Consider the following 13,451-nt stretch of genomic DNA (forward strand, 5'->3'; position numbering starts at 1 on the left):
GGACTAATATTTCCCAAATGACCAATGCATAATCTTAAAAAAATCATGCATGGGTAAAAGAACCATCCAAAGTGGAAGGCAGACAATGGATTTCAACATAACCGGGTATGAATAGCTCTTTGATAGAGTTTCAGATACTAGATTGCAATTAACCTTTAAGAAACTACTAGTTGTTGAGTTTTGGTATAATATCAAAGAAGAATACCTACAATTATCTGGAAAAGTTGACAATACTTGTCTGCTTTCCAACCTCTTATCTGTGAGAAACCAGATCTTAATCCATATCAGTACATATATATCTTCCTTATTCTTTTTATGGCTATATATTATCTCTTTGTAAGAATAAACTATAATTTTTAAAACTAGTCCCATACTGATACATTTTTTGCAACTTATTTTGTTCTTCTAAACAATGCTGCAGTAAGTGACCCTGTACCTATGTTATGTCACACACGTAGGGGCAAATCCATAGGACAGAATTAGAAATGCTGGTCAAAGATTTAAGTGGATTTGTAATTTTGATATATGTTGCAAAACTTACAAACTCATGCTTTTTTTGAACAAAGTAAGTAATTTATGACAGGTTTATAAAAATAGATTGCATCAATGTTATATTAAATTGTGATCAGGTAAATATAACAGAGTTGAATGGCATGTACATACACACATATGCAACTTTCGTGTTTGGGAGCAAAAATTGATTTAAAAGAATAAAAATTAAGAAAGGCGTAAAGTTGGGGCACTTGGATGGCTCAGTTAGTTAAGCATTCAACTTCAACTCAGGTCATGATCTCATGGTTTGTGAGTTCAAGCCCTGTGTCGGGCTCTGTGCTGACAGCTCAGAGCCCGGAGCCTGCTTCGGATTTTGTGTCTCCCTCTCTCTCTCTGCCCCTCCCCCACTTGCACTCTATACCCCTCTCAAAAAAATAAAAAATTAAAAAATTTAAAAAAAAGAAGGGTGTAAAATCTATTACAATATACAAAATATATTGTTGATTGTCCATTAATCTCCTATATCATGAAAGTAATTTGGGAGAGGCCGTAAGTTTTGGGCATTTGTTCAGTATTTAGTTGACATAATTTGGCAACTTTTGCGTGAGGCCTTGAGGCAGCTGACACTGACTGCACCAGTGAACACAAGGCCTCACCATTTCTAAATTCCAAGTTCATGGTGGCCATGGGAGGAGATAGTGCTTGTCATTACAGAGGCAAGATTTCAGAGTGGGGTGGAGCTGTATTCCAGGCAAAGACTGATGGAGACAGACAAGGTGAGTTCTTGGGTTCTTGCTTGGATACTGCAGGTGTTTACAGCTCATAGATATGGGCTAGTAAGTGATATAATGAAATATCTCTGGGGGGGGTGGATTTTTTTTTAAATCTTAACGTTTTCAAATAGTTTAAAGAAATGAAAGTTCTTAGTTCCCTCCCCTCTGTCCCCAAACTAACCATCACAGTTTTTCTTTTGGCATTTATTGATCTTTTGCTCATTACCGGGTGCCCTATATCTTCCATTCCATCTTCAGATATCAACTTAAATGCCATCTCCTCCAGAAAACGTCCCAAGTTTCCCTTGAACTCAACAAAATTATTTTTCTTTATACTCCCATAGGACTTTTTACTTCCTCTGCCATAGCATATATTATGATGTATTATAACTGCCTATTTATTTACAAGATTTACACTATATCTTACATCCTAATGGGAGTGCTGACATGTGTCTTATTCAATGTTTTTTTCCTAGAACCCAGGATAGTGCCTGGTATATAGTAGGCACTCAATAAATATTTGTCAAATTAATGAATAAACAGAAGGATTAATTTAGCTAGAACATGGGCTCAACGCATCTGGAAAATTTCATTTAAAGGCCTCAAATCTCCTAGCAACTATTGTATTTTATTAGTTCATTATTTTATTTTATTTTGGAGAGAGAGAGAGAGTGTGTGTGTGAGCAGGGGAGAGGGGCAGAGGCAGAGAGAGAATCTTAAGCAGACTCCACGCTCAGCACAGAGCCTGAGGGAGGGCTCAATCCCACAACCCTGGGATCATGACCTGAGCTGAAATCAAGAATCAGATGCTCAGCCGACTGAGCCACCCAGGCGCCCCTCATAGCAGCTACTTTAAATAGCAATATTTTCACATCATTTGTTTTACTGTTTCATGTAAAATTCTAGCAAAATAAATACACATGATATCTCTAATGTGGATATAATATGGTTTGGTACAATATAGAAAGCTGTTTTCGGGGCACTTGGGTGGCTCAGTTGGTTATGCTTCTGATTCTTGGTTTTGGCTCAGGTCATGATCTCACAACTCGTGAGTTCAAGTCCCCATCAGGCTCTGTGCTGACAGCGTGGAGCCTGCTTGGGATTCTTTGCCTCCCTCTGTCTTTGCCCCTCCCCCGCTCTCTCTCCTTCTGTCTCTCTCAAAAATAAGTACACATTTTTTAATAATTAAAAAAAGGAGAAAGCTATTTTTTCTCTGTTGTCTCTACTTTCCCTAGTAATATTAGTGCTATTTGCCTTACTTGCCATCAATGCAACTTTGAGCCAAAGAAGAGGAAAATGAATTCTCCACAAAGCAATAGGATAAACCACTTAAGAAAAGTAGCAAACAATAAGTTAGTATAATATACACATAACAGCCCGGTGAAAGCAGTCTTTAAATGGCACTATTAAGTATGAGATTACTTTTCCATATTGACCAAAATTGATTTATTTTCCTTGGTTTGATTTCTAAAGTACCTTAGGCCAACCAAAGCAAATAGAATCTCAAGATACGGGGTAACTTATTATCATCTTTTAATTCCAAAAAAGCTTCCCATGTGTCAACTTACTGTGATCAAGTATCAAGTGAGGAGAAACTCTTGAAAGAGGAAGTGTCAGGAAGATGCTCCTTGCTACCTCTCCACTTTTCTGAAAGGCCAAATCCTATTCATTTATTCTGAGAAGACTTCTCCCGTGCTTCCATTCCAGCCAGAACGTATTATTCCCTTTCCTGGGTTTTTCACATATGTCCCTAGTTCTGTGTTTGATCTTGTGTCTTTGGACAGAAAATGCACTTCTTGGGGGTCCATCCTGAGTTTTCTTGAGCGATCCAGCACAGTGACTCACATATGCTGATGGCCCGTAGATATTTGTTGGATGCCTTAGCATCTCTGCGGTGACTTGCCCTATTGTCTATGTGGACATCTGATGTAGAGAACCAGGGTATTCAGAGCAGGTGGAAATATGAAGCCAAACTCTTAAAAATACAGAAAGGTTTCAGCAAGTACAAGAGGATTTAAATGAAGAGGGTAAGAATCATTTCAAGGACATCACAGCTTAACTTAAGCACTGGGGACAGACCTGGTTCAAATCTTGACATGAACATTTGTAAGTTTGTATTCTTTGCTAGAGGACTTAACCTCTCTAAACTTTAGTGTGTTCATCTGTAAACTGAGGATAATAAGAGCAACTACCTATCTTAGGCAGAATTCTAAGATGGCCCCAAAGGTTTCCCCCAACTGGTACATACACTCCCATTATAATTGCCTCTCCTTGACTATGGGAGGGACCTGTGATGGAATTTTACTCTGGTGATTAGAGCATGGTGTGTGACGAAAGTGAAGACATTTTTCAGATGAAATTAAGTCTCTTAATCATTTAACTTGGAGCTAATCAAAAAGGGAGATAATGCTGGGTGGGTCTGACCTAACTAGGTGAGCCCTTAAAAGGAGAGTCCAGGGTTTTCCTGAAGGGAAAGAGATTTTGCGGCCCTGCTTGAAGAAGCAAACTGCCTTGTTGTGACAGGCCTAGAGATAGGGTCATGTAACAGAAACTGCAGCCTCCATTTGATAGCCAGCAAGAGAAGGGAACTTCAGTCCTACAATCACAAGGTGCAGAATTCTGCCAACAACCGTGCAAACCTCAGAGGACTCCAAACCCCAGTTGAGAGCTTAGCCCTGGCTGACATATTGACTGTAGCATTGAGAGGCCCCCAATCTCAGGTATGCCTAGAGCCCTAACCCAAAGAAACTGCGATAATAAACATGTGTTATTTGTCAGCAGCTACACTCATGGCCATTTGTTATACAACAAAGGGAAACAAATAGGCCACCTTATGGGGAAAGTTTTTAGGTTATAAGCAACTGATTCTGGCTAACATTAGATTTTTTTAAAAAGCAGAATATATTGGAACACAATTTGGTATGTCAAAGGGTTGAAGGAAAAATTAGATGATCGGGCCTTGGGGTAACAGGGACCAGGGCTACTCTGAGGTTAGTATTCAGGAATTTTGGGGGGGGGGTGTAGTTTGAAATAACTTACCTCCAACCACCATACCTTTGTCACTTGGCCCATGAATCAGATTCGCCTGACAGTGTAATTGGCCTCACTTCCATTACCCATGCTTCCTTGAGGTCAGGACGTGTTAGAACTGACAGACCGCCCCCCGCCCCCAAGACCACAGGGAATAAGACTGGGAGTTCTCCGGGGACCATGTGGTGATGTTAACGAAAGAAGAGGAAAGGAATCTGGGGAAGCCACAAACAAAATAAATGCACCTTGGTCCCTATAGTGTTGTTGAAAAGACATGAGATAATACAGACAAAGTGCATAACACAGTTCTTGGCGCCCCGTAATCACTCAGTGAATTTTAACCATAATTATTAAGCACAAGGGGGCCTGAACTTCATGTTGACAGTAAAATTAAGAACACTGTCTCTGAAGATGAAAAGAGAAATCCCATCTTGATGAGGGAAAAATTTCCCTAGCACTCAAGAAGACAGGCTTAAGTGCCTGTTGCTACCTTGATGATTTATAATTAAAGGGTTATCAGAGGATAGAAAGTTCTAGATTCCTAAGTGCTATTTGTGCTGATTATTGCCATGTACTCAAAACCAAACCAGCTATGAGACAGAATGCTTCAGACTCTGTGGGTCAGGGAGGGAAGCCAACTGATGGTGGCTATATGTCTTCTCACAAAACTCTTAATGGTTGGCTCATGGCTCCGCTTGTAAATATGCTGGACAGTGTCTAAGCCCAACCATCCATGTTTAAATTACGGCTTTCAATTTGAAATTTTAGAAAATTAATTCCAATATGAGATGATAGCCATGTTTACTAAGGACCATGAATAAAATCTATATCAGCTGTGAGTACCTGGTATTGAGGGATGTGGTGGTGTTTTTAAGGTGGGCTTTACTTTGACCTTTCAGTTGGTGAGTGCCATTGGTCAGTAAACCCCTTCTGAGGGAGGCCCATCTAATCGGGTGGTGTCATTTCCAGCCTGGAACAGCACTGATGGCTGAATTTAACTTCCGTTCCATTCTGTTCTCCTCTGTAAGTATTTATTGAGGCCCCGTTATGCACAATGAACTGCATTAAGGGCTATGCTAGATTAAAAAAATGAAGAAATGAGACAGAGCTCCTGCCCTTAGGGTATTTTATTATCTCAAAAGAGAGACAAAAGTTTACAAGGACCAGACACAATATAGAGCAGAATGTGGCAAGTGCTAAAATAGATACATAGACAGAGGAAACCTTTAAATTTCCAGTGTAATTACACCTGGACTTTTTCATTGTAGAGGTAGAATTTGAGCCTTTTTCAGTTTATATGTCCCTCTGGGACAGTTAGCACTTTATTTATTTATTTATTTACTTACTTACTTACTTTTTGAATTCCCAGTACCCAGAATAGTCCTTGGCATTTAATATATGTGACTAAAAATATGAATTAGAAAAAAATTTAAATTGTAAAATACACATAACATAAAATTGACCATTTCATTTTATTTTTAATGTTAATTTATTTTTGAAAGAGAGAGAGAGAGACACAGAGCACGAGTGGGGAAGGGACAGAGAGAGAGGGAGACACAGAATCAGAAGCAGGCTCCAGGCTCTGAGCTGTCAGCACAGAGCCCGACGCGGGGCTCAAACTCATGAACCACGAGATCATGACCTGAGCTGAAGTTGGACGCTTAACCAACTGAGCCACCCAGGTGCCCCCAAATTGACCGTTTTAACCATCTTTAATTGTACAGTACAGTGGTATTAAGTAAATTTGTATTGTTGCAAAACCATCACCACCATCCATCTTCAGAGTTTTTTTCATCTTGTAAAACTGAAACTCTGTACCCATTGAACAATAACTCCCCGTTTCCCCTCCTCCCTGCCCCTGGCAATCACCGTTCTACTCTCTGTCTCTGTGAATTTGACTACTCTGGGTATCTCATAGAATTGGAATCCTACAGTACTTGTCCTTTTGTGCCTGGCTTATGTCACGGAACCTGTCTTCAAGGTTCATCCACATTACAGCATGTGTCAGAATCTCCATCCTGTTTTAAGGCTTACTAATATTCCATTGTATGTATATATCACATTTCATGTATCCGTTCTGTTGATGGCCATTTGTGCTGTTCCCACCTTTTGCTGTTGTGAATATGCAATATGAAATATCTGTTCAAGTGAGTTAGAAATTTTGATAGGTCATGGGGGGGCAGAGACAGGGCATTTTAAGCTTGGGAAATAGCATGGGCCGAAGCAAAGACAAGTAACAAGGCATTGGGCTTGCTTTGCATGGCTTCCTCGTGGTTTTGTGGGGTGTAGTACCTGAAGATGGAAAGATCCATCTATTCCAGTGCTTGAAGGGCACTAAGATGAACATTTTCTAAAGTTATGAGGAACCATTTAGGGATTCGAAGCAGGGGAGTAACATTACCTACTTTATACCTGAGGAAAGTAATTGTAGTGGAAAGGATACGGGTAGAGATACAGGGTAATAATCCTGGCAGGAGACAAAGTAGTAAAAGGCGGAAGAGGGTGTAGAGGAGAGATTATTACACAGGAACAATCAGTAGGATCTGTCGACAACTGGGCATGGGTGGTAGGAAGAGGAAGTTGCACTTCAATCAGTGACTGAGAGAACAGTGACATTATAAACTGGGATGAAGAATGTGGAAGGAAGAAGCAGGCGAAAACAATAGTTACCCTTTATTAAGCTCTTCTGAGTTAGGTGCCTTCCATGCATTATGTCATTTAATCTTGATAATGGTCCCTGAAGTAGGGGTTATTATACTTGGGGGGAAACTCAGTTTGGGTAGATTAAGTTATGAAGATCTGGTTAAGTGATAGAATTGGGACCCTCACTCAGTTGGAATTCCAAAGTTGAAGGCTTTGTTCTTATAACCCCCACACCATTCCATTGTCTTCAAACACACAGAATATACGTGTGGATTCATCTCTCAAGAAATCATAAATGTAGCTCAGTAGAATGATCTCATACAAAAATATAGCCAGGAGTTCTTTACACAGTGGTGAGTTCTTCAAATGATGCTGGGTGGGTACATGAGTTCACTCAAGAGAGAATGTAGAGACAGAAGGGAAGACCAGAAGCTAATTCCAGAAGCATATTTATCAAGCGGGAGGGGGAAAAAGGACGAAGCCTGAGGGACAAGAGAACATTGAGAACAGTGAACTGGCAACGAGTTCGAACGAAGAGACAGTTTCAGAGAAGGGATTAGTCAACACTGTCAAATCTAGAATCTTAAATAGAAAGTGGACTGTGGTCAGTAGATTTGACATTTAGGAAGTCATTGGAGACTCTACAGAGAAGAGGGAATATATAGCAATGCCCATGGATTGAAGAATGAATGAGAGGTGAAGAAATGAAGAAAGTGAATGTAAACTACTTGTTTAAGAAGTTTGGCAGCAAAGCAAAGGAGAAATTATGGCACAGTATTTGAAAGGGCATAGAGTTGACAGAAGGTTTTCTTTTTCTGGATTGGGAAGATAAGCATGAGTATGTTTTTTGGCTGTGAAAAAGCCAGGGCAGAATAACGGACTGTAAATGTTGGGAGACTCATGAAAATTCGTGAGGTACTAGAGACAGTGTGACCAAGAGCGCAGTTAGAGGCACAGCCTGGGGAAGGAGTAGGGAAGTTTTCCCCTGGAGATGGGAGAGGAAAGGAGAGAGATTTGGAAGTCGAAGGGAAGAGTTGCAGGAGCTTGTGTTGGGAGAGAACGCTGGAGCGGAGTCTGACCTTGAGATGAGTAAACAGCTGATTTGGCCATGAAAGACGGAGTCAACTAGAGACAGATGAATAAATTATCCAGCTTAGCTGGGGACCCCTCTGAGTTAGGATTTTTTGTTTTGTTTTGTTTTATTATTGAAGTTTAGTTGATATACAATGTTATGTTAGTTTCAGATGTGTAACATACTGAGTTAGCAATTATATACACGCTGTGAAATGTTCACCATGATAAGTATAGTTACCATCAGTTGCCATACAAAGTTATCACAATACGAAATATTTCAGTAAGATCATACAATGTATTACAAAGTTAATACAACGTTTGACTGTAATTCTGTAGTCAGTCAACTGAAATAGAGACCAAAGCCCAGGATCTATTTTTGATCCAATACATTTCAGACTTTCTTGAAACTCCACAGGGACACCTGATTGGATTTTGGTGTTTTCCAAATCTCCTTAGCCTTCTTGTAGACGCTTAACTTAGATTACTCTTGACTGATTTCATCAATGGCATACTGATTTTTATCCATTTCTGTCCTCACTTTCTACAAATTCTAAGGGCATACACACAGAAACCCTCAACACATTGACACTAGGAAAGAACCGCTTTCTTGCAGAGATTTTCACAGAAAAATAGAAAAAGATTGTGTAACTACTCAGATATTGTAAAATACTTCAATACTGAATTTCAAAATTTTGTTCTTTAAAGACTTCAAACCCATTGAGAAACCTCAGTTTAAAAACCTTCCTATTGATTGTAGTTTCTGAAAGAGAACCAGGGCAAAGGCATAGCTAGTATAATTTAAGATTGTCTTCTTCTCAAACACTGCCATTCCATTCGACATTCTCCATGAACCAAGTCATGTTCCAGCTTTTTTTTTTATATACAGTTACACTTATTGTATTTATGTGATGAATTCAATTCCAGATAGAGGTATTAACGATGGGAACTGTGCCTCAGTTACCTCCCTTATGAAAGATAATGTAGGGATGTTATAACAAATATTTAGTTAAAAAACTGAGAAGGGCTTTGAAAATGTAAAAGTGTAATATAAATGCTAAATAAAGATAATATATTCTGAGCAGCAGGCTCCTTTGAAATAGGGCCTATGAATTCCATTAGCACTCTCTGTTTACATGCTTTTAGGAACTTTTAGGAGGATGTTACCCATGAGCATGTCTGCGACATGACACCCATGGCCCAGTTACCAGCTGGGGAAGAGGCCAGTAAAAGAGCAGGTGTACTAATTTGTGTATTAGTATTTCCTTAAGTCATTCAATACGTATTTTTCTCATAGTTAATGGTGTGTCGGCACAATTCTGGATGCTAGTAATACTGCAGGAAACAAAAACAGGGTAAAATCCCAACTCTCAAGCTCACATTTCTGATTACTAAACCATGTGCCAAGGATTACTCTTACGTAAGTCCATGAAATCATTATAACAGCTCTATTAGCTAGGTGCCATTCATATCCCCATTTTATAGATCTAGAAAGTGAGGTAAAATTCGCCTCTAATTTTGCAAGTCGAAAGGGAACAAGTCAAAAAAAAAAAAAAAAAAAGAAAGGGAACAAGTCATACATCTTGCTGTTGCTTGGGTTCCTCTGTTTATCTATGTAATTCAAAAAATGACTCAATTTTCCATAAGGGATGGGGAATTACTATTGTTTTTAATTTTTAATGTTTATTTAGTTTTGAGAGAGAGAAAGACACAGCATGAGCAGGGGAGGGGCAGAGAAAGACGGAGACACAGAATTTGAAGCAGGCTCCAGGCTCTGAGCTGTCAGCACAGAGCCCCATGAGGGACCTGAACTCACGAGCCCGTGAGATCATGACCTGAGCCAAAACCAAGGGTCAGACACTTAAGCGACTGAGCCACTTCAGGGATGGGGAGTTATTATGACAGTAGTAGTGAAGACAGAAATTATAGCCATGCAGGTAGGTCTTCATGGTCACCACAGAGCAGCCTGGCCTCTCCAAGACTAGAATGACCTTTGGAAATACGAGGTCATTCAGAGCCCACTAAAGCTCTGGGAACTTTATCTTTATCTGGCTGGCTAACTTCTGCTCTGCTCTACCTTGTGATTTCTATTTATGCATAGTTTCTAATGCCTAATAGCTAATGAGCCTGCACTCTACCTGGTTCCCTTTGTGAATCGTTTAGTTTTTATAATACCTATCAACTAACTTTATCTTCAGTATTCCCAGCTCATATGGCCAAGTTTAAGAACATGACTGGTCCATTTCATCACTTTTATTCATATGGGAAAGCACTCCCTGCTGACTCATAGGCCACCGCTTGCTACTCAATTCAGTCCTTGGATTAAATGCCCTTTCCTAGACCAATCAACTGTGGCCAGGAGGCCAGGTCAAATGGAAAGAACATTCTAGAACCAGGCGCTAAGGGTATCAGGAGCTATCATCACAGACATGTTCTGAAGTCTGGCAGGTGCCTTCTAATATGATTAGTTATAAGGCTTCTGGATTTAGGCTTTAAATGAGTTAGTGTATTATGAAAAATCATAAATTATCTTTTTCCTTTGAATTTACAAGGCAGTCTACCATTCCATATTATTCTGCTTTTTAAGATATGTCTGTCATATTTCTATCTTTACTTTTGTATCTAAACAAAATGATAATAAATATTCACATCTATCCAGAAGCTCTTTCTATATTAATTTCCTTAGGATATTGAGAATGTGATACACATTATAATCCCTTCCTTACCTGATGAGTAATATACCCTTTTGCTTTCACCCTCAGAATTTCAATTACACTTTATCATCACAAGCCCCGTGTTAAGGATGTATGCAGATGTATCACAGTAAAGATAACCAGGATTCAAATGAGAGCCCCTAATAAACATTTCAGTGTTATCTAGAACGCTAACAAGAACATCAAACTCAGCTCTTACAAATATCAGTCATAAGAATCTTGGTGAAATCAATGTTAACATCATTTTTATACTTGGGAAAACATGGAGCACACAGTTATGTAGGCTAAAAAAAATCAATAACTTGACTCATACTTAAAATTAAGATAATACATTAAAAAGATGATTTCAAGTATTATTCATTTAGAACATTTCTATGGAAAGATTCAATTTTACCTCAAGACTTGTGACCAATGGCACACGTTACAACACGGGGGGCTGGTGTCAGAAAAGCAGTTTGTGGCCATGAAGCAGATCAAAACTAGCCATTAGGGAATGGAACTCATGACCTTTGTCTCATTAGTACCAGGCTTAAACCAATGGAATGAGCTATAAACTGATAACATTCTGATACCTAGAGGATGGATGGGATTTTCACTCCTTAAAATTCCTTTTTTGGTTCCATATTATTTGTGCAAAAATACGACAATGTTCCTGTTCTGCAGGAACGATGGGGAAAGGACATGGCTTTCAAACCATGGCTTTCAAAGAGGCCTCAGAATTCAATTACTCTGTTTTCTTTTTCTAACTAGTGACAGAATTGAAGCCCTGATTCGTGAGGTGACCTGCCTAATGGTTCCCAGTAGGCGGTGGTAGAACTGGATTAGAACACAAATCTCTTGGACTTGACTCCAATTTCAATTTGTGAGGGATTGGCCCATGGAGGAGGTGATCCTTGACCTGTTCCAGGGCAGGAAGAGTGAGTCCTATCAATGCAGACAAGCTTAGTGTTAGGAAAAGGGAGTTTAGGTTTTTAAATAAAAGTTTACACAGAGTAGAGGTAACAGAATAGAGTACAGTGAGAGAGGTGTTAAATGACCTCACTGGGCGGTAGTGAGAAGCTTCAAAAACTCTCTGGAGAATGAATGCAGTGATTTATTTAAAATATTTTCTATGTTGGGGCGCCTGGGTGGCTCAGTCGGTTAAGCAGCCGACTTCGGCTCAGGTCATGATCTCGCGGTCCGTGAGTTCGAGCCCCGCATCGGGCTCTGTGCTGACGGCTCAGAGCCTGGAGCCTGTTTCGGATTCTGTGTCTCCCTCTCTCTGACCCTCCCCTGTTCATGCTCTGTCTCTCCCTGTCTCAAAAATAAATTAAAAATAATAATAATAAAATTTTAAATATTTTCTATGTCAAATAACTTTAGCTTCAGAATATTTAGGAATGGAGCACCCTGAAGTCATTTTGGGGGAATAAGCCTGTGTTTAGATAAATCAATACAAAGAATACTAAAGGAATGAGCTAATACTTTAGTTTGAGGTGTGAAGGAAATTGAAATCTCATCGGAAGGATGGATTTGGTTTGTAGATGTGAGGGAATAGAGCAGGGTGGTATGGGAAGAGGGGAATGGTGGAGGATGATGACATTAAGTGAAACTGGAAAGAAGGGATTCATCATGAATTATTCGCCAGTAGCTGAATGGTGGAAGGGTGAAGGAACAGCAAAGAAGCTTCTACTAGTATATTACCATTTAGGGAGCAGATGGAGAGAGGTCCTTTTTAAATAGTACCAGTGTATACGAAGAATACCACAGTTATCTAGATTCTAATACTGCATTCTGCCTCTATCTCAGGTGGTGGCACTAAAGGATTCTTTGTAGAAAAATGTGGTAGCAGTCTTATTTTTACATGTGAGTACCTTCAAAATATCTCCTACCCTGCACTACATCTTGGGAACAACTGAGATAAAATCTTTGAGGTTTTACTGATGATCTCTGGCAGAGAGAGGCAATATATTACAGAAAGCCTCAACTCATCTTTATTTTTGTTAGTGAACCTCAGTAAGTGCACAGGTCCCAGGCAAGCATTGCTCTCTATGTTTATTATTATTATTATTGTTATTATTATTATTTTTGAGGGGGGTGGCACACAGAGGGAGACAGAGGATCTCCTAAGCAGGCTTTGTGCTGACAGCAGACAACCTGATGCGGGGCTCGAACTCACGAGCCCCGAGACCATGACCTGAGCTGAAGTCAGAGGCTTCACCACCTGAGCCATGCAGGCACTCCCAAGCCTAGCTCTCTAAACCTTCAGACTCCTCTTCTTGGATGATTTTCTCAGAGGAAAAGTGGAACCACACAGCAAGGATGATTGTCCTTCAAGCATCAGCTTAGCTATGACTTTTCCTGGAAAGCCTGTCCTTATTGCCACAGGTGCTCCTCAAATGTACTTGCTCCGCATACCTTACTACAACACACCGTACTAGAATGCAATGCCCAGCTTGCTAGACATCTCTCTTGCCAGACTGAATTCCTTGTGGCCTAGTTTTTGTCTGCTGTTATTCCCTAGCACCTTGCAGAGTGCTTAGCACAGGTAGGCCATTAAGATAAATTTACACACTGATGAACCATCATCTCTGAAAATATATGTGAAACAGAAATATCCAAAATTTATCCAGAGAAAATAAATTGAAAATGGGTTTTTTACAAAGAAAAATCTCAAATTTAAGATTTCTATTTATTATTATTATTATTATTATTATTTGTTTTTTTTTTTTGTGGTCTTAGTTTTGCG

Source organism: Panthera leo, chromosome B2 (assembly GCF_018350215.1).
Source record: "Panthera leo isolate Ple1 chromosome B2, P.leo_Ple1_pat1.1, whole genome shotgun sequence".
Taxonomy (NCBI): Eukaryota; Metazoa; Chordata; class Mammalia; order Carnivora; family Felidae; genus Panthera; species Panthera leo.